At 43.2% G+C, this 24,437-nt stretch overlaps 1 protein-coding gene and 1 long non-coding RNA gene across 12 annotated transcripts in view; one reads left to right on the top strand and one right to left on the bottom strand.

The window, feature by feature from the left end:
- Positions 1–24,437, top strand: part of ATXN1 (ataxin 1) — a 255,766-nt gene that overhangs the window by 62,600 nt on the left and 168,729 nt on the right. Inside the window, exon 1 of one of the 11 annotated variants that reach the window (XM_041118336.1) lies at positions 3,118–3,207. The exons of the other annotated variants lie outside the window; for them this stretch is intronic. The gene's annotated coding sequence lies outside the window, so the exon portion shown is untranslated. Of the gene's footprint in view, positions 1–3,117; positions 3,208–24,437 lie in introns of those variants that run through there. 11 annotated transcript variants of the gene reach the window in all.
- LOC115353138 lies at positions 262–3,100 on the bottom strand. Its single transcript, XR_005930832.1, has 3 exons — positions 3,020–3,100; positions 842–1,736; positions 262–759 (listed from the first exon to the last, which is right to left on the bottom strand). It is a non-coding gene; the product is annotated as an uncharacterized LOC115353138 (long non-coding RNA).

Here is a 24,437-nt window from a genome sequence, read left to right on the forward strand (position 1 = left end):
AAATTAAACTTGTTTTGCATTAAAATTAAGCCATTTTTAAAAGGAACAGTTAATTGTAGTTAAGTCAAAATTTTTGTTTTTGGTCACAGGATCGTAGATAAGAATTTTGGGAATCATAGAACATGAACTCTTGCATATCACTTCCGTTAAGAAATTATTTGAACTCCTCTTTTCTTACTTTTACAGCTTCTGGTTCCTTTCTGATGTTTGAGCTAAGTATTTAACTCAGCCTGCTAAATGCACTGAAATGATGAAGATACCCTCTCTGGCCTGGCAGAAGAGACTGCTACTGCAGGCTGATGTAGGATGTCAGTCAGTCCTGGTTTAAGAATTGTAGTCAGTAACTGTTGTCAGTTCCAAGGTTTGATTTGCTTCGAGACTTCAGCAGCAAACACATCCTTCTCTAAATGTTACTTCAAATTGTTTTCAAATGGATTAAAATGGTTTCGATAGATACAGTATTTGTACGTACGTAATATGGATCATCACAGCCTGGTTTAAAATATGTCTTAATTTACATACATACATGGATGAGAGAGAAGTCACTTACATATTAGTCTGTATGTGGAAGGTGGTGACCTAGCTCCACTGTGCCCAGAGGGAGAGAAGAAGGTTGCACAGCAGACGGAGGAGAGGACCAGGGTTTGGGGCTTTGCTGTTGGGTTCCCAGTCACGTTCTTGGATCTTGCAAAAGTGACTCTGCCTTTCAAATTCATCCAGTTGTAAACGAGGAAGTGAGGCTGAGCACTGTTGAGAGATCTTAGGAATAAAGTTAGTAATTTTGTTTTCTGACGTTCTACATAATCTCTCCCAGGAAAAGGCAAGCAAAATGCCACTTTACCTTTTAGTGAAAAGTAGTGCCACCATCCCTTCAGGACTGCAGTGATGGCTGTTGGTCCCAGGAGTGGCAGCAAGCTCAAGGCACATATGGATCAAGTGTGATAACACTGATCACTTGTGGAGTCTGGCAGTTTCGTTCTCAGGGAACTTTGCAAACATGAGCTGGAAGTAAAGATACTAGACAAACTCATTTTCTTTCTCTAGTGTGTCTATGAAAGGCCAGTTCTTGGAAACTGGGCAAGGAATTAAGGATGTGGTGCTGAGATAAATCTTCAGAGGTGTGCACCGGGGGGAGGATCAGGTGATTCCCTCTCTTCCATCTCTCTTAGCCATGACTTCTTCTGCTGTGCACACTCGCTGGCATTGCTCCTGGTCACAGTTCATGCAGGGGGAGAAGTTATTGCTCCTGGCACGTACTGTGCTGGTTAACTCTTAGCAACATGAGCTCTGCTCTCTATCACATATATCTTTCCCTTCTGCTCTCCTAGCTTGACACCCATCCTCGGTCACCTTTGATGCAGGGTGTCTCCCTCGCCTAGCTGTGTCTTGCATCTCGGGTCAGATGGATGAGTGCGTGTAATGGCTCCTTTTGAAAGCGGATGTGCAGAAGTGTGTATATTGCCAGGGGGCTGTGGCCAAGAGCCATAGGAACCTTTTTGCAGAACTATCAGTAATGGTTTGTCATCGATTTGTCACTGTTTAGCAGCCTCCGTGCTGAGGGCCCAAGAGCCCCGTAGTGGGAGTTACGTAGGTGCAGCACTTTCTCCAGGCTGAGGACAAGGCAGTCCTCACTGAGCCTCAGTCTGAGTTCTGATCACAGTTTGTTGCTAATTGTCTTCGGGTTAGTCGGCGCTCTATGTCCACATGCAAATTGAGCAGTGCATTTCAGGAATTGCCTGCAGAATATATAGAAGCACTTGCATCATGAGTTCAGAGAAAATCAAACAGCCCACGGAGTGTGAAAACCAGCAGTAAAATGGGTATAAGGGTGTTTCTGCATGACCAGACCCTTCGAGGGGTAATGGAAAGATTAGACTGTGAAAAAAACCAGTTGTGCATCAGCTTCCATGAATCCTGTGCATTTTTTATTTTTTTTTTAAAAACAGATTGCCAGTGGAAGCTGTAATCAGGGGCATGTTTGTTTATAGAGCTACAAGGGGGAAGCCAACACAGTGATTTGTGGCTGCAGACTGATTCACTGCTGCTGCAGCCAGCGAATGGTGGGCAGGGTGGGGTGGATTTAGGAGTACGAGAGACACTGACTGCAGGCAGCTAAGAGGGACCTTCTGCGAGCGAGTAAAGAAGCAGTTCCTCTGCAGACAGGCCAGAAAATGGAAGTAGCAGCTAGCAAAGCCTCTAGACAAGATTAAAACCGACAGGAAATGAAAACTAACTTCACTGTTTTTCTTACAGGCTGACCGCCCTCCCCCTTCACTAATGCTCGTGATGTCCGTAGGAGAGCAGTTCCTCTACCTACTTCTTGGAAGGCGCACGCTCGGGTTAGAAAAGTGCATGACCAAAGTGCAGAGCCAAGCTCTGCTGTCAGTGGGGCTGCATGAGCCTTGGCTCTCAGTCCAGCTTTATTTTAGACACACAGTTACTGTCATTATCTCCGTAAAGCTGCGTTTGAAAGCAAGGACATGTGTAAAGAAGGAAAGTACAGCTCTTTCCTGTCTCTCTCTCTCTCTGCCTGTTAATCTGTTAAAACAGATCTGTTGCTGTGCAGAGTGTGTTAGGCTCAGCAACTGCTCTTCCTCGGCATACCTGCCAACTTTTGAAATCTATAAATAAGGATGTTTGGAGTGAGGGGAATAGACACACCTTCTAACTCCATTGAAATACTTGGACACAACATGCTTATTTTGGCAGGACAGATTGGGAAAAATGAAATATATATATATATATATATATATTGCTAGAATATAGGGACTATCTCTCCCAAATAAAACAGCTGGCACGTATATGTGGCTAAAGCAGATTTGCTTAGATTTATGCTAGTCATGCTATGAGCTGCACTAAAAGAAAATGAAACAAGTCATCTTTCATCCCCCTCAAATGCAGACCTTTGCCAAGGTTTGTTTCTTAGAAATGAGATGAACCTGATGAAGCAGGATTTTGTGTCTAAAAATAGAGCATTTTACTTTCCGTCTTGCCCCTCGCAGTCAGGGTATAATTTTACCTCAGCCAAGAAGTGAGATGAAAGGCGATTTGAGCTTTGCCTTATGTCTCTGTCTGCTTTTGAGCTCGTGACAGAGGCCCGTTGTCTTTCCTGACCAGGTTCAAAAGTGCACCGAGTAGGGATCCTGACGGCGAAGAACCACCATTGCAGGTCATTTATGTGGTCAGGGCAGCAGCTGCATTTTGCAGGTAATGTGGGCTTGCATATGGCTGTATGGTTTCTGCTACCCAAGAACATGGTGCTTGATTTCTAAATGTTCTGATCTCGCAGCAAAACGGGGTTTGCAATCCTGAACAAAAAGATGGAGCTTTAAACCCGAGTTGCAGGTGTACTGGAGCATAGCTCCACAAATAGCCCCAGCTGCTCTTTTGGCTTCTCAAGACGGGTATGAGCTGTGCGGCTGTGGCTGCCTCGCGGCTCTGCAGGTGCACGCTGGGGAGGCAGAAGGGGGCCGGGGGGCTGCAATGCCGCAGACTCCTGCCCTCGGCGCCCACCGGGAAGGCAGAGTCTGACTAGCAGGAACAGCAGAACTGGCCGTCGGCCAGTTTGAATGCCATGATCCCAGTGACAGCTTCCTTCCCCCCTTCTCTTCCTCCCCACCCCGCTGCCCGAGTCCTTTGGGGGAGGTGTCCCAGGGTGCTCGTCACGGTGTGTGCGTGTTGGGGGGGGTGCTGCTGCTTTGCTTTTCTGTGCTTTTTTTGCATGTGGATCTGTCTGCACCTGTTTGCCTGCTGCTTTTCTAACCTCTGTGCACGGCGTTCTTTGATTCACGGGATCGCAAGCGTACGAGCCAGCGCGTGGCAGCTTGGCACGACCATTTCATTAGAGCAAAGGAGACCTGTGTCCTGCAGCATTGTTTCAGTAAAGACGTGTCCCATCTGCTGCTTCTTATCACCCTTTTTATCTGTGCTGCTGACTCATGCAGTGTGGTCTGCTCAGTTCTCCATTCCAGTCACATCACACTTTGAGTTACCTTTATTATGACTCACACTTGTTTTTTCACTTGGCAAGTGTCAAGCCAAAACCAACCCAGTCTTGTCCCTCTCTCATGTGTTCTGTCCTATCCTACCGTTTACCTCCAAGTCTTGTCCGTCTGTCATAATCTTGTCCTTCCCTTCAAGTAAACCACCTGTAACTAAGTTTTAAGCTGTGTAATTTTGTCTTTCATAGCATCTCTGCACTGTGCACCTGAGGCTCGTGAGATTGCCAGGCTTGTCCTAAAATACGTTAGTTCCTCTTACTTGCCTTCACAGATATGTTTGGTGGGGAATATTTTTTATTTTTAATTGTTACCTCTGTTTAAAGAAAAAGCATGTTTGTTTATGTTTTGGTGTGAAATTTTGCATTGGGAGATCATGTGCATCTTTCATATATCTTGATGTGTATGTAGTATATGCACACAGATCCAAAGCCTCTTGACTTCAAATTTGCCTGCGTGCTGGGCTGATGAGTCCACAGCTTCAGACACTTGTGCTGAGGTTTCCCTTGCTTGCTTCTGGCCTCTACTTCCAGAATCAGCTTGTAGACCAAGGCGTGCATCCTGCGTGGGCAGTCGGTAACTTGGTACCCTGAGCTTGAAATCCCCACTTGAAGTGCTAGTGTATTGTTTCCAAGTTGAAGAGAATGATCGACTTGTGCTACTGAAGGCTTGGTATTTCCTTGCTTCAGGTGAGGGGAATTCTGCCAGTGATTTCTTTGTGGACAGATTTGTGTCCCTTTGGCCCTTTTCACTGCTGAGATCCCTAAATCCTTTTCAAAGGAGAGCCTGATATATGCTTTACTGAGGACAGATGGTTGGCAAAGGTTGCTGTACAGTTAAACTGATGCTGAGTTCTGTGTCTTACAGTCCTCAGCCCTTGGTCACATCAAACTTTTGCTGAAACAGGCAGTCTAGTAGAAACCTGTTTGCCTTGAATAAGTCTTGTAGAATTGGGCGTGTATGTTGCTGTTGTGATAACTACTTTGATATCATAGAAATTGGCCTAGAAACGAAGGACAGAAAATCTAGGAAAAAGTTTTAGAACAGGAAGGGGGTGTAATGCCAGATTTTTTTATTTAAAAAAGAAAAAAAGTTTTCCTCATATTCTAGCAAAACACTAGGCAGGTTTAGATTGCTGTGTCAATTTTCTTTTCTAGGAACAAAATTAGACTTTTTATCAGGGTGCACACAAATGATGAGAACACACAGCTGCCTCTTTTAGACCTGTGTGTAGAAAACACTTTTCAATGTTAAACATGTAACTTTTTTTTAGACCAAGCTGCTTAAAACTTTTCCAGAGTCTAAGTGCATTATAGATTTGTCTGTGCCCTTGGATGTAGCCTTTGAAGCAGCACCACCTGATCAAGCAGACTCTCCAGTCCTGTCTCACCTCTCTGAGATGTAGAAAAGTCTTTTCTGTACCCAATCTGCAAGGGGGTCATGTTGTTTAGAGACTTGGTAGCTCCTTCCCGTTGAAAGCACCAGACCATGTTTCAGCATTTCCCTCGTGGTGTGTGCACTGAACAATGCCTTGGATGGATCGGGCCCTTCGCTGCTAGCAGTTTGGCCTGAAAATGTCAGGGGATATGTGGTAAGAGCAGAAGCTTTACCCTTTCAAGCTTGTGGGACTGTCCGGCTGTTGGCTTCGGTCTCTGGGCAGCTATGTCATGTCCTCTGCCGTTCCCATTTCTCCTTCCTATTTAGCTTGAAAACTTCATGGTTCTGTGAACTTGCTGTTGCTTGGTGTCCCTGGTGGTGTGCTGCCAAGCTTTGTTGGTCCCTGGTGTAAATAAATGGGGCTAATCATGATCATAAGCAAAATATTCCATTGTTTCTGAGAAGCATCTTGTTTTCTTGTAAGCCTGAAGTAATATGCTCCATAACTCCAAACCACAAATGTATGGCCCTCCTGCCCAACGCGTGGCATCTGAGTAGGAAAAAGGGGTTGCTTGTTAGAGTCCTTGACCCTTGGAGGTTTTCCCTTTGCGAGAACATGACCGCAGATGGTATACATACATGGTGCTGTCCCTGATGCGCGCAAACGGCGCTGAGGCACGTCACGGGCACGTGACGTGGCGCAAAGCAGATCGGCGCTTATCGATGGAGGTCTCTGTGCCTCGCAGTCGTGCGCCGCGGCTGCACCCTTGGGAAGACGGTGGTGTGTGGAGACTTCTCCATTTTCTGGTTTCACTCAGGGCACGAGGCGGGAAGCGCGGGTGCGCAGGCGGCCGGTGCCGTGCCCTCCTGCCGGTTACTGCTGGGCGGCTCTCGCCTCCGCGAGAGCGAGGTGGTGCACCTCCTGCCTCGGGACACGGGGCAAGATCCGTGCAGGCTTAGGTTTACTCGGCGGCTCGTTTTACCCATATGCAAAATAGGTGTGTAATGATACCTGCCTTTGTTGTGGAATTGAGGCTTAATTAATTAATTAATTGATGTTCGCTAAATGCCTTGAGATCCAAGAATCACTGCGTATGCCCCAGAGCGGCAGCAACACTTTGAGGTCGGAGAACCGTCTCCTCTCCCATCGTGAGGTTTCCCAAAAGGAGAGGCTCCGGCCCCTCCCTCCCTGGCTCCTCTCCGGTTTTTTTGGATGAAGCAGTGCTGTGCTGTGCGTTAATTGTATGGCTTGCTCCCTCTGACTTCTGCCTAAATAAATAAATAAATAAATAAACTGATGTGCTTAATGCAGTCAGCACATAGGGCACTTGCCAAAAGAATTTCACAAAGCAGCAGAGCTGGGTTGCCAAATGTCATGTCTTTTATATAAAGCATTCTTCAGGAAGCAAAGTTGCACAGGGAAAAAAAAAAAAAGAAGAAAATGTTATAAAAACTCTCACTGCAGTAAGAAACATTTTCTTCCCCCACAGGGAGAATGTCTGGGCCATGTCATGGTGGGATCAAGGGAGTCTATTTTTATTTCATCTTAAAGGCCCCTCTCTCATTTCTTTTCTGCGCTCCCCCTCCCAAAGAGTAACTCTTTACCGTGCTGGCTTGGAGAACTCAGTTTAGATTAGCATTCAAAAGCAGGGTTCTGGGATGGTCGTCTTATATGTGAAAATATTTGCCAGTGGATTTTGGGTGGAGAGAAGGCTGTTTAAACAGCGTTGGTGCCAGAATGTTTATTATTTTAATATGGTTAATGATTGAGGAAAGCCAATGGAGATTTTTTTCTTTTTTTTTTTTTTCCTTTTTTTTTTTCCTGGGAGCATGGGGGAAGCAACAAAACTTCAACACCAAAAAATAAGACTGTATGTTGTAAATGCGCGCAAATGTGTTTTTATTGCGAGAGCTTATATGTACGGTTTATATGATTAGGTGTGTCTCTGTTTAGGTGTGCATTGTGTCACCTCGGCAAGCGTGAGCTGCAGTGGTTCGACCCTGGCTCTCCTCTGGTGGTCCACCCACCGTTTGCCGTGGGATCTGCTGTGTTCGGAGAAGCTCGGTATCAAACCCCGCTTGAGCCCCACGACTCGCTGTGGGCTTGCAGGAGCCGAGGCAGAGGTGCCCTGGGGTGAGGCAGCTCATGGATTGGGGCGTTTTGGGGGTCAGCGTTGTGACCCACGGGCTGTAGGCTGGGCCTGGGTGTCCTGGGTAGCTGGGCTGAGCAGCGAGCGGGGTTTTGCCCGGTTTCAGGGCCCTGCAGGAGTCCCCGACAGCAATTGGCTGCTGCTGCTTAGCTCACCCAGCTGCTTTTTGGTGAAGCCGTGGGAGGATAAGTTTTGGAAATCACTCTGTGTAGACTCATAGCGTTGCTTCTGTTTATCCATGTACTCCCAGTTCCTATCTCGGGGCGGTTCTTACAGCTCCGGAGGCCAGAATTTTTTCCTCTAAATTAAAGCTTTGTTTTGGCAGCGTGTTGTCTGTAAGTGTCTGCCCTCCCTACGGCACTCTCAGCACTGTGCACTAACCAGTTGACTTTTTAAGCCTGGTGTGTGCTTACAATGTAAATGTGGTTCATTGAATTGGTATCAATAACGGAGAATTGGAGCTATACTGAAGTTTACAAAACAGTGTTGAAATTGATTTTCTGAGCTTCGCCCCTCTACAGTGTTTTAGCTCATGGGAGTATTTAATCTAATAGCATAACGTGAGATCATTTTAGGCAGTAACGCAGCCTCACAATGCAGTTGTCACATGCTGTAGCTGCAAACTTGACAGAATACGAATTTAAACTACGTATAATACTGTTTCTATCTGTATCTGTCACAATTTGTTTGAACTTCCATCAGGGTTACTACATGGCACTTCAGAATAATTAACACAGTATGCATTAGCAGTATGTTAATTTGTCCTATATTTTGTCAGGAAGAAATCACCACCAGTAATCTGAAGGGCAGCAAGAGCTTTTGCTCTTGGATTCTTAATGCCTGTATTGGAACAACCCAGTAACTCATTGGCAATGAGTATTTTTAAGTTAGTAGAGTTAAATAATTTTAAAATGTTGTAAAAAAAGACTTTCCTCCTTCTTCATTTTTTCAGGAGGGAAATTTGAATTCTGTGTGGTGAAAAGCCCACATCTCTGGGTATGGAATTGCTGGGGAAGTCCTCACCACACCGTTCATTGTGACAGGTGCTGGTGTTTCTTCTGACTTGTGCTGTGTCAGAAATAGGGACTCTTTAATCATACTTTTTCTTCTTGTAATTACACCGTTCTGAAGTCCTGCTCCCCTCCTTGGGTTACAAGTACTGAAATTTTCACTGCTGCTGGTGTGAGTCCTCACCCATGTCTTGTGTTGTGTGTTGAGCCTAATGAGCAAGGAGGGAAGACTGATGAACAGGCTAGTACTCAGACTTTCGTGTACATGATGTCTTTAAATTTAGAGTGCAAGTATTGTAATGTAATTCCCAGATTGCAAGAAAAGCATTCTGAACAACAATTTCTAGAATGTATTTTTATGACCAGCGCAATGAGATTGTGAATCAATATGGTGTGTATTATATAAGCATCATTTTAGATTAATTTCTGAATCAATAAGTCACATAGTCCTCAGAATATATAAATGTGAATATGATATTTGCACAAAGAAAGAAAATGTGATAGGGAACCCTTCCATTTATACTTAAGCACAGATGGTGCAGTGATGAGCACGGGAAGAGCCTGAATTGGTCAGAGTTGCACTGATGTAAGTTTGCCATGTGCCCTTTCCCTCTCATGTTCCCTGTCACTTACTTCTAGAGGTTTTCTCCTTCTTTCTTTTTCATTGCAGATTTATTTCTCTTCTCAGCATTTTGCTTACATTGTCAATATAGCAGTGTTTGTTCAGCTCAGACCAGGAGAGGTATTCGATTTTGCAGCTGACATTTATTTACAGGGTCACCTTTTAGTCTGTATGTTAGATTGCCATTCCTTATGAAAATTATCTCATGAACACTCTAACCTACTAGCTAAGAGATCTTGGAGAAAACCATCTCTTTGTCTGAGTCCCTAGTAAAAGGCAGATGGAGGCATACATTGGGTGTTAGGTTATCGCTTTTTCTGGAGTTTACATCAGTTATTTGAGACATAGGAAACCTCCAAGACTGCATCTGGTTGTAGGTTTAGTCTACTACTGTTACTGAAGTGTGTAGCTTAGCTTGTGTGGATGGTTTTGAATGCATGGCGTTGAGCAACCTGATCTAGTGAAAAATGTCCCTGGCCATGGTAGGGGAGGGGTTGGAATAGATGATCTTTAAACATCCCTTCCAACCCAAACTGTTCTGTGATTCTATGGACCTCTAAGAAGTTTTTGCTGCTGTTTTTCTCCAGCGCAAAGATATCCTTTGCATATTCTCAGTAGTTATTCCTTTACTACTAGGAGCAGAGGGTACTGTGTCTTTGAATGTTTTGACACTCATTGCTTTAGTTCTTGAGTCACGACTTACGTAAGTCCCTTGAGTAGGTTTCAGGTTGCTATTTAGAGGTGATGATATGCTTCTTCTAGAGATACCATGGACGCAAGGATCTTTAGGCATTGATTGTCTTGCTTTCTTTGTCCTTTTCTCATTATTTTTGATACTTTTTTGTTTGTATGAATAGTCACAAAAGGCAAAAGGGGAGAAAATGGGTTCTTGGAAAACGTGTCCTTAAATGCAGAGGTAGGCACATAAATAGTTATATTCAGATTTTAAATTTTGCTGGTTATCAGAGTGATTAAAAGAGAACAGAAAAATCACTAGGTATCTCCAGGTGAGTGGCCTCTAGAATATGAGACCATTGCTGTTAAGGTGCTCAAATATGAGTGTAGGAAACATAAGTCCAGGTGTTCAGGTTTGAACACTATCTAACATTATAAAAAGGGGAAGTAGAAAGAGAAAGAGTTGGGAGGTAAGGAACAAATAATATGGTGGCTTGTGGGGAAGTGTCAGATATTCAAAAACAGTTACTCTAGGCTTAAACATTTTCAGCTTTTAAAAATATCAACTTCCTGCACCAATTTATTTAACTTTTTGTCATAATCTTCAGGCTTCCCTTTCTTTACTTTTCTTTACAGCTCTGTAAGCTAAAAAACCAAGGGGGGAAGAGCAAGGAAGAGTGAGTGTGACTTAGAGTCTCACATTATCAAGGGGAGCAGGGTGGGGGATAAATTTGTGAATAATACCATGCAAAAAAGTTCCGAACCTGGAACCACTCCAGGCCATGGATGATCCTGTAAAGTTTTGTGCCTTGTTTGTGTAAGATGGTCAGAAAGTTATTTTCTTCTTGTCTCTGAAAGAGAACTGGCTCCAGACCTACTTGAAATCTTGCGGGATTTGCTAAAAATCATGGGAATTGATAACCAAAGTCCAGGGTGGCTATACCAGTTAAATCTAAATAGATGATTGTTTTGGCTCTCTGTCTTTATACTTCTAAACTTACTTCCATTAAAATGCTTGTTGTTAGACTTCTAAAATGTCTTCAGAGTCTTCATAAGATTTCTTGAAATTGTCTGCAGGAAAAATATTAGGGCCATGTTCTTCATGAAAATTTTTTAGGTAGCTACAGTGTATATTTTAGGTAGTATTACAGTGTAAACTGTATGTGTATATATATATTAATCAGAAAGACAAAACACTTCTCATCATGAGCATTTTGCTTTGTTCAGTAGCTTTCTTGTGGAATAGGAATGTGGATTTGGAACATACTGTGACTTTGTCCTGATATTTTATGCTTCTTGTTGTGTACCTGTAGGGTACTTGTTTGACTTGTGAGTGAAATACCATGCATGGTTGTAGGAGGAGTTATATTCAGCATTTTAAGGACTCTGTAATGTACAAACCTGATCTTTAACATATAGTTTCTTTCCGTTTACTGTGATGGGGGCATTGCTCTGTGGTACTAGAACAACTTTCATTTTTTTGATAGTAGTAGTGATCTTTGCTTGCCTTGTTACGAATATGCTGAGTGGGCTTTTCAGGGATGAGATTTACTGCTTACTTTAGCAAGTTCTGCAAGCAATATCTGACTTAATAATTTTGCTTTCTGCTTGTAATTACACGTCACTTCTTTTTGGTAATGCCTTCAGAACTTCTCAGTTCATTATCAACTCTCAGAACATAATTTTAGGAATAATGTGTATCGTGACTGGTCATAACGAGGCTGAAATTCCATCTTGGGCTTCTGGTGTCATCACAGAACTGGGATGGAATTACAGCTTTAATTTATGTACTATGGGGGATACATTATTTATTACTGTGCATTAGAAAATCATTAATCTCTGCTTGTGTTGCAAGGCTATCCTACTGCTCTGAGTCCCCAGGAAGTGCTGAGACATTGTAGAACTTCTTGTGCGGATTACAGCTTTATGAAGCTGCCAGAAAGACCATTGCATTATTCAAAAACTGCTAGAGGTGATGAAAATTTACGAAGCCACTATGGGGTTTTTCCTAACTAGTAGAATTCCTACAAGGCTTTAGTTTGCTAAGCCTGAGCATTTCTTTACCTGTAGTCCCTTTCAAGTGTTTTATTTCACCTAAAGCTGTGATCAGATAAACGAGTTGAGGAGCACTGTGTTTTCAGGACCCTGATTCAACAAAGCACTTTAACCGTAGTCAAGCTCCACTGAAGATAACTGAAATTAATCATGTGCTTAATTGGTTTGCTGAATCAGTTCTTTAATTTCTACTTCTTTGGTTGTTCATAAAACCTATTTCTTTCCTTGTCCTCTGCTTCCCAAAATTGTGTGTGCATACATGTGCATGCATGCATCCATGAATACATCGAAGCTGCAGTGGAGCAGTACGAGCTAATGGAAAACTGCCATAAAACTGATTCTTCTAGTTTTCATTCCAGTGACCTTTTTTTTTAATGTGTTTTGCTCTGATAACATTCCATTTTTATGAGCATTTTCAACAGTAGGAAAGTCAGTAATCAAGTTCTGGTATGTAATTACTAATACTCTATAACCAGTTGTAATTTGCACAACTATGGCTGTGATAAATTTGAGTGACAGCATTCCTTCACAGCCAGTTTTCAGTGGGGTTTAGCTGTTCTGCAGAAACTGAGAATTTGTCCATTTTTGTTTTGCAGCCTGTGGATATGTGTTTGTACAGATGCCTAGTACCAGCCACTACGCCATGCAGCTGTTACCAAGTAACATAACTAACCCATGCCTCTTCATAAAAACAATTTGGTATTTAGAGGCAGGGGATTGCAATTTTGCATTTGCAACTCTGTGCGCTGGTTTGGAAAAAAGAAGAAAAGAAGAAAAACAAAAAACCCAAACCCTGAAGGTTTGTGGGAATTCTAATTAATAAGTCCTAGCAAAACGTCTTCAAAGTACTCAGCACTATTAGATCTGAAGAATAGAACTAGATATTTGTAAAAGATCAAACAGACACAAATACCTTAAGAAAACAAATCTCTGATGTAAATTAAGTGAATGCTTTATACTAGTACAGAAGTATTATAAAAAATTAAATACTCCCACTTTCTAAGGTGGCATTTTTATCTAAGGCTCTGATGACATGTATAAACCACTCAGGTTTCAGTCTTGTGGGTTATATTGTCATCAGAAGCTCTGACTAATAATACAGTAAAGTCTTACAAATGACAGTTGGATATAGTATGACTCTAAATTACTTTTTTTTGTTGTTTTATTATTGCCATTTGTTTAAGAAGACAAAGAAGAGAGAAAGTCGCAGTGTCTACTGACTAACTGGACCTAGTGGAGAAGTGTTATCCTGGATTTAACTTGGGTGGCTATATTATAAACCACAGATGTGGAATCTAAAACCCAGTGACAAAGCTGATAATCCTTGAGGTGTAAGAATCTTGAAGCTGGTATAGAGAAAGATATACAAAACACACCAGCAGCTCTCCCCCACGCAAAATTAAAATGATTGTCATTTTTGTAGGGAACACCATGGGAGTCAGAATTAGAGACATCCACCCCTCTTCAGTTTGAGAGCTCAAGAGATGGCTGCAGTTTCTATGCAGAGTTTCAGCCTGCTAGAGCTGTATAAATAGATCGCTGGCGCCATGCAGATCTGCACGGGACCAATCACCAATTCCCTTCTACATCATGAGGAGATGCAGAAGAGCAGTCCTCTGTGGTTACCTGTCTCGTGCCACTCATGCTGACCAGTTAGGTTGGGACTTCTGAGGGCAGAAAGGCTTGCTCAGATGATGCTTTCTGCTCTGAAGGAGTCAGGCATGAGGCTTGTGCAGATTTAGGCTAATGTTTTAAAGCCTCATTTGGATCTTAAATAGGACATGGCATTTGTGCTAGCTTTCTGAATGAGTTGCAGCCTTGGGCGAATCCAGTATCACGTGAATTAAGATAGCGTATCACACCAACAGGGAGGAAACCAGCTGTTTAGCATTGGGGGAATTGTTTAATTGTGTTACAACAGATACGTGAGACTGGAAATAAATACTGAGCAGTGTGAATATTATACATACACTGTAATCTCTTACTTTTCTGCTTGCTAGTTTGCTACAAGCATTATTGCCAGTTTTGTGTAGGGAGAGGCTTTCCTCTTAAGTGTGATAGGAGAGGTAGAAATGAGGACAAATGTAAAAGTTTAAGGGTAGATTTCTCAAGGTCCTTAAGCTGCCTGTCTCTCCCAGTGGTTGTAAGGCAAATTATGTTGAGCATCACAGTCCAAGAGAGTTGGATCCTGCTCCTGGCAGCCAGGGGTGACACCCTGGATGTACACTCCTGCACATGTGTGAAGGACTGAATCCTCAGTGCTCCTCCGTGTGAGGAGTGTAAGGTCAAAAGCAAACTGGAGGAAATGGAAGAAAAAGAACGACAGTAGGTTTTAACATAGGATTGGGGTCCAATAACTTACCGTCATAGATGCCCAACTCTGGGAAATGAGTCTTAAGGTAGCGTTGTTACACACCTAGGAAGGTGTGCCAGCTGCTCCTTCCTCTGCCAGCGCTTCCCTATCGCCTTGCCTGCAGAGGTAAACTGGAGAGACATGGCTTTGCTTACTCTGGTGCAGGGTTAGAGCCGGTCCAAGCTTTGTTCCTCAGAGCATGAGCTGTTTCATTGCCAGTTTTCTTTTAAGATCAGTAAAGATTGGGTAGTCTTGTGCTGTGCTGACACTTGGGGCTGGGTTGTGCCTGCCTTGGTGCACTGCGTGAGCTTGCAGAGTTGTGTAATTGCAAGTTTACTGTCATACAATGAATGACTGATGGCATAATTTATATTTTCAAAATACATAAGCAGCTCAACCTAATCAGGTGGTGTGGTAAATACTTTCAGGAGATAAAAACAAAGTATTAGGGCAGGGAATGGAGTTGTAAACTTCCTTTAATGAGCTGCATATTGTTTGATCATGTTTTTTCATATACATGAGCTTCTGCATGCCACATTCTAGTAAGAATTGGCAGCTACTTCACAGTCCTAGAGAAATAATACTGTAAATACTGGAAGCAGTAAAAATGAGTGAATGTGTCAGCTTGCCTTTCAGACTACTGTGACTAGCAGGTGATAAGTACAAATAGTAGAAGGCCCATTTATCCTTCTTCTTGCTCCTGGAAATACAAAGAGAGGGAGAGCTGGAGGAGCAGAGGGGACATGTTCAGCTCCTCCAGACAGTTAATAGTGGTACTGCTGCCTGGCTTGGATTACAGTTCTGGCTGTGCGGGTGTCTAACTTGCAAATCTGAGCAGTCTGTTCACTTCCTGAAGCCCCTGAAGTTAAGCATATAAATGGTTTGGGGCCTGAAAGAGCCTTGTTGGCTCATTCTGGAGAGTTTGCAGCAAAACCTTATAATGCAGGAAAACCCCCAAATTACAAGTCTTTTCCCACTTCCAGTGGGTGGCTCATGATGTTGATGGGATATGAAGTGGAGGGAATTCATGTCTCTTTGTTCATGTATGTCAGTAATCTTCAATGCTCCAAAAAGGTGGAACAAATTAAAATATCTTATGTTTTTGTGTGCACATCAGCTGCTGTTACTTTTCAAAGACACAAATTTTAAATAGCAAATGTTAATTTAAGGAAGTTTTTAAGATACATGGAAAGCGCTTCTGAAAAAATACTCAAATGAGAGTGAAATACTTTTTTTTTTTAATTAAACATTTTTCTATAGTACAAATGTGTGTCAATGCTTGATGAAAAGCACACTCATTGGAACTTCAGAGAGCAGGGGCAACAGTTCACTTTCACAGTGATGAACAGCTTGTTTTAATGATAATGAGAAGATCCCGGTAATAACTGTGGAAAGACCTAGGAAAGTAGTACATTCACGGGTGGACGAAATCTTTCTATAGAGTTTGGATGTCTTTCTGAAAATGCTACGCTGCAAATTTTTGAGCTCGATGCTACTCACTCATATGCAATGGAAGGATGATTCCCACTATGGAGGGGATTCTAAGCTGAAATTGTATGGCCTATCATATGGATTAGCATAAGCCTAAAGGAGCATAATGGTCCTTGCCGACTTTCAAAATCTCTTAATTTTTGCTTAAAGCCTTAAGTTGATTAATCTAGTTTACATTAAATTTAAATATATACCTATATGTTGAGGCACGTGCATTTTAGCAGAAAATATGAGTCCGGGGACTAGTACAAGGAGGTGTGTTTGTAACTTTTTAGACATTGCTCTACTTCTTTTAAAGCAATTAAGTAATGATCATTGGCTTTTTATAGTAATACAGCAGTTACTGAAAGCAGGATGTTGTCTATTTTGTCCACTTGAAAGAAAGTAGTGCAGTTGGTTTCCTTGCAAACCTCGGTCATCCTGCAGAGACTGGCTGAAGGGTTACTTTCATTTTCTGCAGGACGGGAGTGATAGGAAAGTTATGTGGTGTTGCAGTCACTAGCTGTAGACCCTGAAGAGAAACTCTAGGTGTAAGATCGAGGAATGTTGGAAAAGACAGTATAATATTAAAATTGACGCTGGTAGGTGCTGGAAAATGAGACTGTTGAGTGCTAGCTTTGTCATGACAAATATTTGCAGGTTGAAAGCAGTTTTGTCCTCGGTCTGAATAAATGCTGGAGAGATTAGACTGCACTACAGCCCATGTTAGTGCATGCGTGTGTATGTAAAGAGGTACAATATCGTAAATAAATTAGATGTTTGGGTGTTTTTTCTGTTTACAAACTCTGTTCACCAAAATTAATAAGACATATGTAGCCATATGCAGCATTGTGAATGTTCTGTAAACTTAGCTTTGTTCTCGACGTTGTCATTATCTGTCTTATATTATGAATCACATTAAGGGAAAATATCTTGTTTCGATCCTCCAGGGGAAAAACCCTTTCTCTATCTCACCTCTCCCCAAAAACCCCAGACACCTACTTGTCCTGTGTCATCTGAAGCAGATTTGAATGTTATCTGTACCTAGGTCTACAGATACACTTTTTCTGTCTTGCATAGGAACAAAATGTTGTCCCACTTTCTGTAGTTGCAATTTAGTAATATCACAAACAAGTTACAATAGTAAACTGGATGTGTTAAAGAAATGGAATGGAGGAAAGATTACAAATTAATTTCCCAGAAAAAAATACCTAATGTTATTCATAAGCAGAATGCAATTCACAGTAAGTAAAAGTAAAGCCGTGTTTCAAACCACCATAAGTAAAATAAACCTCCCTGGGCCTAAGTAAAGTAACCAGCACAAGTAAAATAAACCTCCTAATGAATCTTGCAGAACTGGCACTGCAGTTCTGAGTTTTAACATCAGATCCATTTGTTTGCCTTTTTTTGCCAGTTCAACATCATTTTTCATGGGCCAAGACAGATATTTTAGTTTGTTTTCTTTCTGGAGCACACTATCTCTCTCTCAGTTTCCCTGCAGTAATGTTGGAATCTACTGGCCAGCTCCAGCTAAATTGAACAGACAGGTTGAGACCATGAAGTCCTCGAACTCCTAGCGGTTTTGTGAAACAGGCAGTTGGATATAGGACAGCGAGAGAAATTAGTGACCGTCGTGAAGCAAAGGCTTGCCCGTGTTACCACAGATGTGAGAGCACACTGGGGTGTGAGCCGTTGTGAGTGCTCCCAGCGCAGGGCTAGCTTTGCTCAGAATGTGCATCTTGCAAGTAGGTGACCGCCTGCACAGTGAGAGGCAAAGCCACAAGAAACCAGCCTTCATGGACTCCACTGCTTGTGGGACTGCTTGGTCTTTTAAGGAGGGAGAATATCCTAACTCCCTTTACTTCTCCCACACTTTCCTAATAAGTGTAGTATTTTTAGGTTTCCAGCTTTCCCCTGCTCTAAACCAACAGCATCTTCGCTCTTGTTTCCCATGTTCTGCAGGAGGCAAATGGAGCCCGAGACAAAGTGATGTGACCAGGGCTATGTGGGAGACGTAACATGGCGCTGGCCTGTGCCGCTGAGCTGGGAGGTTAGAGCCCAGCCACTCACCTTTTCTGTCCTGTGGGTAGAGTCACTAGTGAATGCGGTTTAAATGCACAGATCAGTTATTAAAGGTCCGGACCTTCTCAGATAGCTCTTGAAAATGCAAGACGAGGCATTAGGCATAAAGCTGTGCCGTCTTAAAAATTAACCACATTAGAAACCATGTCTCTGGCTGATTTAATACATAGGAATGATTATCCTTGAAGAAAACGAACACAGATCCACAATGCTTTGAAGAGAGAGGACAAAGTGCATGGTAGCAGTTGTGACAGGGCCCAGCTTCCCCTACTGACTTTGCCCTTTTCATTCATGAAAATGGACAGTGGTGGTGAAGTGAGACTCTGGATTTTACACAGACTTCCTCCACGCTTGGGCTTCCTGCTCACAGTGAGCTCGGAGCCATCTCCTGTGTGGAGGGCCAGTGGAAGGCACGTGAAGGAGCAGAGAAGCTTTCAAGAAGTATTCGAGTATTAGGAAAGCATTTCATTTGGCCTCAGCCAGGTCCTCAGCACAGCGGTCAGTGTCACTCTTACTCATGAATTGGCTACGAGGTCCAGAATTGTTTAACAGAAGTTGAACAGATGGAGCAACGAGGTTTAGTTGATTTTCTGCACCGGGAACACAAGGAGGTTTCCATCACAAGGTATTTCTTAGCAACTTCCAGTGAAACTCTTGAGTGTTACGCTTCTGTAACTGTGAGGGACAAACAGCTTATGAGGAAAAGGTCCTTTTCCCCTTCCTGATAATGTTTTCAACAGCTGTGGTGGATTGTGTAGACAGGTGGCTTCTAGCCAGTGGCCTGCAGGCCTCCATGCGGCCTGCAAACCTCCATAGGCTCAGCAGGTGCTTCTTAATAGGTAGCAAAAGGTAACTGAAAAAGTTAGATGTCATGTCACAGGATTCTTAGCCTTTCATGCACTGAAAAAAGTATGATGACTGTCTTATTACTTGAATTAGTTATGAGAAGTTTCAAGAATTTGGGGGTCTTTTTAATGGCATTTAGAAAGAGAACATAAGATCCACCATGAGAAAAAATACCAGAGCATATTTGACGTATGCTCAGATGACAACATAGTCACCTTGTAAAAGCACTACTGCCTAAAATTTTCTGCTGGCTGTTTTTACAACTAATGCCTAAAGTTTATTATTTTTCATGGGGTTGAGTTGGGGGTAAGGTAGTACTGTTTTCTGTCTTCTTATCCAGTTTGTTTTACTTTTTCCCTTCGATAATCATTCTTTACTATTTTGGTGCACGATGAAGAGAAAGTATTTTAAAGAGTAGAAGAAACCATTGTAAAACTACAGAAATTAGGTTAGTTATTGTAGCTGAAACTACTTTGATCTATTCTCTCTTCTCTGCATTGTTTGTTTCAAGATGCTCTTGCTGCTGTCACTATTACACTGTTGCAATATTACAGTAGAATATAATAATACCATCTTCTTATTTGGTGGTATAAAGATGAATGACAGCAGAATATTTGGTTTTTATGATTATGCCTACATCAGCAAGTAGTGTGGTTCAACTGGAGAGTATCTGTATAGTCAAAAACTTGGTGCTGGGATCCTGACGTTCACACCAGGCATATATCAGGGTTGCTTTTACTTCTGAGCAGTCTGGTGCCACTAACTGCCCATTCTGGAGAACATGATGCTTTTAATTTAGTTCCTCCCAAGAGGGTTTCAGTTCACATGCTCCAGGACCACCCCACGGTGCAACCAAAAGCCCAGGCAGGATGGATTATCTGGAGACTTGCTTCAAAAGCTACATGCCTGATCTGAACAACAGGAGTAAGGTAGCTGTGCCCTATAGGGACCTTGTGGGATGAAGGGATGGAAAGGCAGGTGTATTTCAGTGATCTGATCTTGTAGTTGTACCAGTTACTAAAACACATTTCATAATTTTTCTTTCTTAATGTTCTTTCTTCCCTTTTCTTCATAGTTAGTACTGAAAGGGGAAGGTTGGTGTGAGTAGGCCTCAGAGAAGGAAGGCTGTTTTGAGAAGTTAGAAAGGAGGAATCTTCTACCGAAAGAAGGATCGTATCTTCTTTAAGGAGCTTATACAATGCCAAGTGCACATTAGATGTTTAACCAGTAATGACCCATGTCTAGCAGTTGTGCTTGACTTGCTGACATGAGCATGCACCGCTGGAGACGGTGCTCACGCCCTTAAATTTAAGAGGGTGGTCAGATACTGCGTGGAACTGAGGCTGTTGGTCATCACAAGACACTGGCTGGGCATCCTTTATTTAAAGGTGTGTAGGCTCTTTTTTGGTGTGTGTCCTGAAGACAGAGAAGGAACATATGGTATAGTGAGATGTAATGTCATATTATTGCTAGCATGACTTGGAAAAATATATGATGTTACCTTAGAGAGTAGGTGTGAGAGCCAGTCTGGCAGATGTGACAGTCCTGCTTTCTGGATCTGACAGTTGGCAGCCCATAGAACCTACTACCAAACCTGGTATTTGCTGAAATGCTCATGTTGTGATTTGTGCTGAGGAAAAGGAAGCAGAGACGACAGAAGCAGTAGTACGATGGTTTTTTTTTAAAAAGTCTGGAGAAGTAGACTTACACAAAAGCTTTGTCTTTCTCAGTGTCCTGTCTCTTCTTGATTGAAAGAGTAGATTCAAAAGCTGGTTGGCTTTTGTAGCCAGCCAACTCACTGAATCCAGGCAGAGGACAGCATTTCTACCTCTGCCTGGAAGATTATAGTTGCTGCCCAGGCTGCTGACATAGTTCTGCTGATCTCAAAAAGTAAGACCAAACTACAGTGGTGCCGAGCTGGTTATGGCTTAGTCAAATTTCTGTTCTAAAAAAGGCTTATGGTTAGGCCTCCAAAGTTTCCTGCAACAAAGGTCACCACAGGTTTCTGCTGAAGTGTCCTGTACTCTGTGGCACTGGAGATAGGTAAATGTATAAGAAATATTGTTTGTTCAGTCTTTCTATATAGCAGCAAACAACTACATCTCAAAATCCAATCTCATATAGCTAGAAGGTAGGTGAGCTAAGTAAATAAAGCAGAAGGTAATAGGAAAAAAATACCAGACTCATCTGTCCTGAAGAACATGAAATTTCTTCTTTTTTCTAGACCCCTTCATTTGAAGAACCCAGAGTGTATCTGGACATTGCAAACCATGCCACACTTCATTTTCTCAACATCTCTTTCTAAACTATATGTGCCCTTTAGCAGAGAGACACACTCACCTCCTGCTTTTCATGCGGAACACGCTGAAGTTTTACAGAAGGACGTTACCGTCCGGACCAGCTTGGCCAGTGAGAGGGTGGGTGGACGGTATTGGCACTCTTGGTTTCTAGAAGCCGGGAGCCAAGGCGGGTTGTGCCTGGGTGAGCGCAGGCAGTCGTATGCCAGGGTCACCTGCCACGGGACGAGGCCGCTGACTTGGGGTGCAGTCCGTGTCTCCCAGGCCTTCGTGCTGTGCTCGGACGTGGGGGTAAGGAGGCGCTTAAGAGGGTGCCAGGGAGAGCCTGAGGTCGGCGCCTGTTGAGGCTGGGGTGATTACGACTTGCGAAGACCTAACACCCCTCTGGGTAAGTGGGAGAGCGAGGCTCTGCGTCACCTTTTAACGATAAACAGGCTGCATCAAGGCATGTGGGCAGTCAGTGTGGGCCGGTAGTCCTCGCTCAGAAACCACGCGGTAAAGTCACTCTGGGCTGTTGAGAAAAGAGGGGGGTTCATGGTGTTTGTGCTTAGGAGCAGAAGGCAAGAAAAAGAGTACATACCAAGTGGGAACATGTGCCCGACCCTGCTAGATCCTAGGCAGAGGCAAGGGAGGGCGGCAGGCCCGTTCCTGTGAGATTCGGGGAGAAGGGTTCCCACCCCTGTGATAGGAGGAGGTGCGCAGAGAGCCCGGTGCTGCCATTTCTCCATCTTTCGTAGCTAGTCCCAAAATGAGGTAGTATTTTAGCAATCCACTTTGGTCTGATCTGGCCTTGGCTCTGTCCTGTCACGCGTGATAGTATGACAGTGGTTTTGTCCCAGCCCGCCCCAGAACCGCTTGCCCTGGGGATGACGAGGGAGGCTGGCAGCCCTGTCTGTGGTGGACAAGCCTGCCCAAATCCAGAAATACGAGCCAAGTCTTTCTCTGTAGTTTGTCAGGGGTTTCATTTCTTTACTTGATTCTTTGTTTCCACTGCTGTGGTTTTTCATTGGTTTTGATCAGAGTCAAGTCATGCTAACATAGCAAATGCACAAGTTGACTAGAATGGAAAATCAGCTCAGTCCGTTCAGCTCCATCAGCCTTTTGAGAGAGGCACCACTGTGAAATGAAGGAAGGCTGAGGGAAAAGAGGGGTCCCACTGGTGGCATTTTATCAGGCTGCTACGCTCGTGATATTTGAGATTTTCTTAAGGTCCCAGGCTGCCAAAGCAAGGGGTATTGTCTGTCTTGGCCTTTGATGAAAAGCAAAGTATTTCAGCCTTCTGAGAGCAGACCGGCGCAGGACTTCTTGCATTCTGGCAGCTCTGAAGCCAGAAGGCAGAGAGAAAGACCCCGTGATTTTTGTGCAGTCTCATAGCTTTTGAGGGAAGTACCATGGTCTGGGGAGATGTGTGCTGATTGACCATCATTTAATTCTTGGGCGTTAGCAGTACAGCGTGCCACAGGTGTGATATGCTGCTGTTTTCAGGGAACCCTGGCTGAATGGGGCTTCTCCGCAGGGTTAACGCTGTGTGTATGGGAGTAGCAAGGGGGATTTGTACTTCAGAGTGTGCCTTCATTTGGCTCTGCTGGGGGCTAGAGAAGCCAAACACCGCCTCATTTATTGCACCGGGAAGAATGAAAGAGCTGACAGAATACTCCTTTAATTTGTTTGAAGCTGCATTCATTTCTCCAGAAGGGGGAGAGTGGAGTAGTTGAATGCTGGGAGGAACATGCCTAATTCAGGACTGTCCTTCCTCCCTGACTCAACAGACATTATGGAGAAAAATCAAGACATTTAGAAAGGGGCTGTCAAATCTAATCACATGTTTTTTTGCAAAGTCCAGCATTATCTGACTGTTGAGCGAGGCTTTGTACGTGCGACTGAATAGTTCTGTATTAAGAGTTCACAGTTGGTTTTGATACCATTCAGGTTACTGAGCAAATATAAATGCACAGAGGTGCAAGCCATGAGTGGACAGTGACTGCAGGAAGAGCATATGTGCGTATGGCAGGCCTGCTGCTCTTTTCTGATCATGAAATTTGGTACATGGTATCATGATGGGGGATGGGGGGGAGGGCAGAAAGAGTTTGAAGTATTTTTGTTACACTGAATTTTTAGTGGTTTTTTGTTGTTGTTTTGTTTTGAAGAAAACCAGACAATTTCCTCCATCACAGTTAAATCTCTTTTCATTTGACAAACCCTGATTTGCTGCTCCTGTTTCTGTAAGGATCAGATGGGTAATGGAAGCTGTACAGCAAATTAATGTATGCTACTCGAGATAGTAAAATGCAGGGCTACAATAGGCCTTTTTTCAGCAGCTGTGAAGCTGTTGTGTGACTACAGTGAATCCATTCAGTCTCCCCCACGCTTGCTGGGAGCACCCAGGAGAAGAGAGTCGTACTAGTGAAATGACTATCCAGCAAAACAGTTTCACAGGGACAGGCTGATGACTCACTCCTCATTTTGGTTTACAGGGTCTTTTTCTGTGGACATGAAGTTTCAGCCTCACATCAGTTAAGAGATCTTTAACTTTGTCCATGTTACCAGATTATCCATGAAATCAGCATGGGTGTTGTGTTCCTCGCATCAGCCTTCTGAGATGGGGGAATACTGTTATCGTTGCTGTGGAGGAAGGGGAAACTGAGGCACAGGAAAATTGGGGTTAAGTGACAGTGTGAATTAGGAGCCAAACTCTCATACTTTAGTTGCACTGTAAAAGCTCAAGTGTCATTCAGAAACTATTTCAGCCTTTCAGGAAGTGTCATGTAGCATTTGCCTATAGGTCATGCAAAAAGCCTGGAGGATAGCTGGGAGTCTGTCCCTCAAACAACATTATTTGTCTCTTTAAACAGAGCATTAAAAATGTGAGTATGTACGTGAGAACAGGAGGTTTTTATGCTGATTTTGATCTTAAAATATAATCCCCGGCCACCTTGTATTTGAGTCAGGGAAAAAAATGAGAGGCAGAACCTAGTTGATGCAGTGGGGTGACAGTCCGTAAAATAATCCCTTTAACGCTTTTTCTTAAATTAAGAATGGTTTCTAGGTGGCATGAGTCATGGACAGAGTGTCCTCATTTCACTTTGAACTTCCAGCCTTCTCTGGATTTGTGTCACAGCTTTAGAGGGCTTTATCCTCTCCCTGCGAGTCTGTAGGCTTGGCTGTTGCAACCTTTACTCACGTTGAGTGAGAGCAGGCTCCTTGAAGCAAGCAGCAGCACCACATGAGCAAGAACAAGCACGGTGGAGTGGTGGGGCAGGGTGATTTAAATGGAGTATTTTGGATTTGTTTGTATTCTAAGCAGCTTCGGGGCGTGATCATGTAGGTGCAGCCTCTGTGCAGATGTCAAGGGAAGCCCACTTTCCCACTTATTTGTGTATTGGTGGTCTTTGCTCTGAATTTTGGGTTGTTTTCTCTGGGGGTGTGTGTGGGAAAAAACTGCGATGTAGAATGCTGTACTTTTTGAATTTCTGACCGCTTTTGGAAAAGTTGTATTTTCTGA

This window comes from Aquila chrysaetos, chromosome 18, assembly GCF_900496995.4.
Source record: "Aquila chrysaetos chrysaetos chromosome 18, bAquChr1.4, whole genome shotgun sequence".
NCBI lineage: Eukaryota > Metazoa > Chordata > Aves > Accipitriformes > Accipitridae > Aquila > Aquila chrysaetos.